This window comes from Contarinia nasturtii, unplaced genomic scaffold, assembly GCF_009176525.2.
Source record: "Contarinia nasturtii isolate CC-2019 unplaced genomic scaffold, AAFC_CNas_1.1 Cnas_scaffold_1371, whole genome shotgun sequence".
Lineage (NCBI taxonomy): Eukaryota > Metazoa > Arthropoda > Insecta > Diptera > Cecidomyiidae > Contarinia > Contarinia nasturtii.
Window position 1 is genome coordinate 4,182,850 of NW_022198708.1, and position 6,000 is coordinate 4,188,849.

Below are 6,000 nucleotides of genomic sequence, written 5' to 3' on the forward strand. Positions count from 1 at the left end.
GGCCAATATCATATGGTTTGAGTTGCTTGCTTATGTATATATGCAACAAAACTGGCGACTGTACGATTTTACTGCAAGCGTGCGTTGCACTTCTGCTATATATCCACACATAAGTATATGCCAAAGAGAAATTAAATGCATCCATGCATTGACATTTCGGTGTTCTGCATTTCTTTCCTTCATCCATTTAGTCGAGGTATCCATATTTTGTTGTGCTGCTTCTTTTCCATTGCGTTGTCTTTTGACTTTCAAGCACACTGTAAATGACACAAAGAAGCGAGACGGAGAAAGAAGAAGTAAAAAATGTTCTAGGCGGCGATACACACATTGTGATTGTACATTGTCGTTGTTTGCAAAATCGAGCTCTAGATTTTGGTATATAAATCCGTACACTTTTGTTTGTTAACGGTAACACCTAATTGAAAGAAACTGCTATCGACTGTTGTCTCAAAAGAAGCACACATACACAATCACAATTGCGACAAATGCAAACCGAAATACAGAAGATAAAACACTTTGCACGGAAGACAAACCGAAATGTTTCGAATTGTCATTTGGAATAGGAAAATCTAGTGTCCATTGAAATTAAGATTAATCAATTAAATCGATCTAATCAGCTTCTGGTTAAGAGAATGTGTCTGATTAGTTGAATGGATATTGTCATATCTGTTTTAAGTGAAAGCAAATAATTGATATAATTAATTGCACAGTAAATCTATATTGGTAGAACGATGGCAATGAAAAGAAAGTTTTCGATGGACCTCTTATTCATTTTGCGTTATACATTGGTTATTTCGGTTATTTCATTTGTTTCAGATTCGATATTCTATTGAAATTCAGAAAAGTTTTGGTAAAAAACACATAAATAATCCGAATGATGATGCATGAAAGAGGATAGATAATGAAAAAGACTTCCGTTACTTCCGCTACTCAATAGTATGACGTATTTTCATTTATAAAATAAATCGAAATGTTGATAATAATGTATAATAATTGACGACGAGGTTTCGATATCATTCCACGATGACAAAATACGTAGCTTTCCTAATTAGTTAATTTTTGTTATCATAAAGCCAAAATTAAATCGCACCTAGCACCTAGGGGCTTTTATGTTCAAACGTATACTACTTTCAAGGCAAATATTGAAATATAATGCCGCATATCTAGAATATGCGCAAATAAATGTGTATAACTGCACATATTTGGCGTATATTTCGTATATATTTCTTGTATGGCATATTTTTTCATTTTCTTTTGTGCGGTCTTTCTTCGTGTGTACAATGTCAGTATAAAATACGTATTATTCGGTGCAGATTTATGCCGTATATATTCGCATATATGATGAATAAGACGCGTATATTGTGAATATTTGTGTATATTTTGTCACATGACACTCACACAGAAATTATGCTCCATAAGAGACTGTATAAAATGCAAAACTGTAGCACTGCTAGCGCCACTACGGACAACTATGGAGTTCTAGTCCGTTGGTTGCAACTGAGCAAAAGTCTTTTCACTATTTGGCGGCAACTTAGTGTAGATTACATTGAATTCCGTCGTGGCGCTAGCAGTGTCACAGTTTGGGCATAATTTCGGTACGATGACACTATTTAATTGTTAATAGGTTATTATAGGCATCCAGCGTTATGTTTCTGTGAGAGTGAAACCACGCATCCAAAATTTTCAATTTTACATTAAAACAATGGTTATTTCAAAATTTTATATGAATAAAACGACTTTTATTGGTCGTCATTTTTTGAGAATTTGAGCTCCTTTTTTATCACCTTTCATTTCTTGGCCAAGACGCCTCAAGGGACAGAATTTTTGCATAAAAGCAGTTGTTATTTTCAAATCTAAACCGAAATTGAGATATCAATACTAATTGGAAATCGGAAAATCTTCCGATCGATTTTTCTCAATTTTCCGATGGGTAAATCGAAAAAATAACATCTAGATCAAACAAACAATGACATCTATTATAAGTTATGATATTTTTGTTTCTTCAACAAGATTCACTTCCACTGCATATACTTTTCACTTTCGTGTGTGAATGAAGTTTACCCCTGTTGATGTGCACAAAGTGTTCTCTGAAAATAATCGCTTCCAGATTATTCACAAACTCGGTTTATTTTATTCATAAATATCTTCATGGACGCAAACGCTATAAACAACAATATCATCATCAATGTGCATGTATCCATTCAAAAAGAAGTTATCGTCATGGTCTATAATAGTTAATATTTGGAAAAAGCATAGGACAAGTATAGTTGTCAGACATTGAATGGCGCTGTATCTATCCTATAAACATCGAACTAATGAAAATGTGTGGTGGTTCATGTCTTATTTAATATACAATAGTGGAAATTTATCCAATGCACAAACCATTTCTTCTAGTTCCTCACCATTTCTTCTAGTTCCTCTTACATTAGTGTAGGGGGATTCTTCTAAAGTTCAGAGAATGACGTTTGCATATAAATATAAAACATATAAAAGACACTTTTAGGCTCGTCTTATGGGAAAAAGTACATTAATCTACGCTAAAATTGAAATAAACGTAAACGATCGAGTTTTGCACGAAGTGTTTTCTATTAATTTCAAATTTGACGCTGAAACAAATTGCTGTTAAATGTTAAAGAGTATAATATTCGATAGTAGATAAATTAATATTAATGAGTGTTGGGGACTTTTTTTTTAAACGAAAACATCAACTGATGCATCGACATCTATTTTTACAGATTTAATCACATCCCACTGATCGTTGTGAATCGAGCACAATTTCAATGCAGTTATTTTTAAGTGGAAAAAGTAAATATTTTTATGTAAGGAAACAATTTTCTTATTGAATAAACCCTGTTCCTTTGACTTACATTGAAGCTGATTTCTACTGCTGCTACCATTTGTATAGTTTTCTTTTGAGTATTTGTAAAACAAATAACGATCGAGAAAATTGATGCTTATGTTCAAATAATGCAAAAAATCATAAAAACTACACTAAAATATCGTTCTGTCGATTATTCAGATGCCAATGCACATTTATTATTGTTATTCTTAAAAGACGGCGTGCGAAAACAATATGCATACAGAAGTATTCAGTTAAGATTTGAAATGTTAAAAAAATCGTTTTTTTTTTCGATGTTAGTTCCTTCCACCACTCGGATTTTCTTTTGTTTGTAAAATTTTAAGCCGTTTTTTTGCAGTTATTAACATGTACATTGGTACATTTTCACACCTCAGTTGAACTTATTGAAATGATGATGATGTGTAGTTTTTCAGAAGAGTTTCCTTCCATCCGCAATTTAACTGTTTTCACAATGGTATATCGACCTCGATGAATGTAAAATAATTCACTCTCCTTCGAACACAAAAAATCATATACAATAGCAGCGGTAACAAAACCCAAATGGCGAAGTGTTAGGGATTACAATAAAATGAATAAAAAATATTGAATAAAATGGAGAAATAAAAAACAAAAATCCCATGCAAAAGTGCATAGAAATGGAGTTTAGTTGAAAGATTTTCATCTGTTGTACAAATATGATGTGCGTTGTAATGATGGCAAAATTCAGGTTGGGCTTCATGCAGTTTTCACTTCATGCTCGTTTTGTCTTAGCTTTCTTTCTCGCAGCTTCTTTTCTTCTGCACTTTTTTTTTCATCGTTTCTTGTTATCGCGCCTTGCGCTTCGTTCTGTGTGTATTTTGCTGTTTATTTTTTGTTTCGGCGACTTTGTTTTTTTCTTTTCGTGTGTTTTGTATTTTTTTTTTTGTAGTGATATAAGTGCACTTTAGCACGAGCAATGACGAGCCGCGACTTGATTTAGCACAAAACGTATGAATGTTCAAAGCCAAATCACCATAAAGCTTATTTTTTTGTGTGTGTGGCTTGTATATGCGCATACGTACTCACAGCACGGCATTCCACTACGGTATACTCGGAACGATATGTTAGAACGGGCTCAGCCATTGTGGATTTGTGTATGCATTCTCACATGATTCATTTTAGTTTTTCGTTCCCTCTCTCCTTTTCTATCGCACATGTATTGGCATTATTTCATAATTCTTAGGTTGCTGTATTTCATCATCTGTTTACTTCCTTTACGGACCAGACCGGACCGTCTTCTTCCATCGATCCGCTGGTTTGCCCAGCGAAAAAGAAATAAGCTCAAACTGCAATGTCTGTATGCCGAAGTATCGAAATTCTGATTACACGTAAAACAAATGTACACATAATTCCAAACTCTGCATACAATTCTCAATGTTATAGCTTTTATTTTACTGCTGTTTTGGCTGTTGTTATTGTCATTTTATTTCTCAGCCGCTCTCTCATTCCAAATTTTCTTTCCTTTTGATTTAGTTTTCGTCGTTTTTGTTTGTTTGTTTGTTTTAACTCTCACAACGATCTGATATAGTATGTGTGGTCACACATAAAATTAATATTTATGTAATATATTCAATGTTATGATGCTGAACATTTAATACGAATCGAAATGATGTACGACACTAATGTAGCAACATAAAAGACAATCGTATGTTTATACGATACATTTGCTGCATAAAAACAAAAGTCAAATAATGCGTTAAGAAGCAACATAACAACAAAAACAAATCGAATACGGAAAAACAACGAAATGGTGCACAACATTCGAACTACAGATGGACACGAACAGATTTTTTAGATAAATTCAACCATTGACATAAATGACTGCATTTTTCGACGCATACACCATATTCCTTTTGAATAGTTCGGTATATTCTAGCACTGAATTCCATACTACTGATTCGGTGAAATTATTGCTTTAGAAAATGTCTACATTCGCTACCAAAATCAATAAGACTATTACTACCTCATGAATTGGTAATCTGAGAGTTTTCATTTTTTCGATTAGATCAATATAGATTTTTCAAATTCATGAAATCATTTTCACAAAAAAAAGAAACTAAATCCAGAAGCGTACACCTGTAATTGGAACGGCCTTCGTTCGTTCACAGAATATAAAGTCTTTAGCAAACAAATGAAACGCTTACTAAATTACGTTCGGCGCACTTTGCAACAAACAATAGTGTTCGTTCCTCTGCTCTTTCTCTCTCTCTCTCTCTCCCTCTCTCTCTTACTAGCGACTTCATCGCTGTTGTCATCAACATCGTCGTCAGTGATGTTACTTGCTGGTGTTGTCGTAGTGTTTTTGTATTCTCTATATAATTTCTGTTTTCTTTGGTAAAACTAAATGAATCTGAGTCGCGCTTATGTTTTGATGGGAACTGCATGAGAAATGTAATTCGCCCAAATATGTACCTCATGTCATACAGCACCAACGCCAAGTGCCAATGTTGTAATGTTTTTGTGTATAGCTTACATTGCAAGAGAAACAGTTGAGAAGCCAAAGCACCAAACGGCATAAAGGAAATAAACCGAAAAAACATGCCACAAAATGAACAACAAAAAAGTCACTAAAATCCGAACTTGAGAGCATGTTGAAATAAAATTTATAAATTAAGGAGAGAAAGAAAGAAAGAAAGAAAGAAAAAAACGTATCAAATGTGGAATTAAATTCGCAAAGACACACGTAGTTAAAAGTAAACAAAGTACGAAAAGAGATAGAGTGAGAATTGGGAGGAGGGGAGAGGGAGAGGGAGAAACAGAAACTCCAAGTATGTGTACCTGATTTAATATAGTTAATTTTTAATGCATTAGATCTGAATTAAAATGAGAGAATAAGTGCAAGAGAAAAGGCGGGAGATAGAGAAAGAAAGAGAAGACAACAAAAGAGTAGAGAGAAAAAAAGCAGCGCAACAACCAAGTGAAGCACTAAAAATAACGTATGTTGGTGCATAATTTTATGAGTGCACATGTTTTAATTTTTCCTTTATTATGGCAATAGCAGCACATGAGCCTGTCTCTCTTATTTGGCTACGGATCGCATTCCTGTGTTTTGCCACTATTCGTTGGCTGATTTGTTTCATGTTCTTTTCGTTTATTCTTACTTTCTTGTCTCTCTCTTTCTC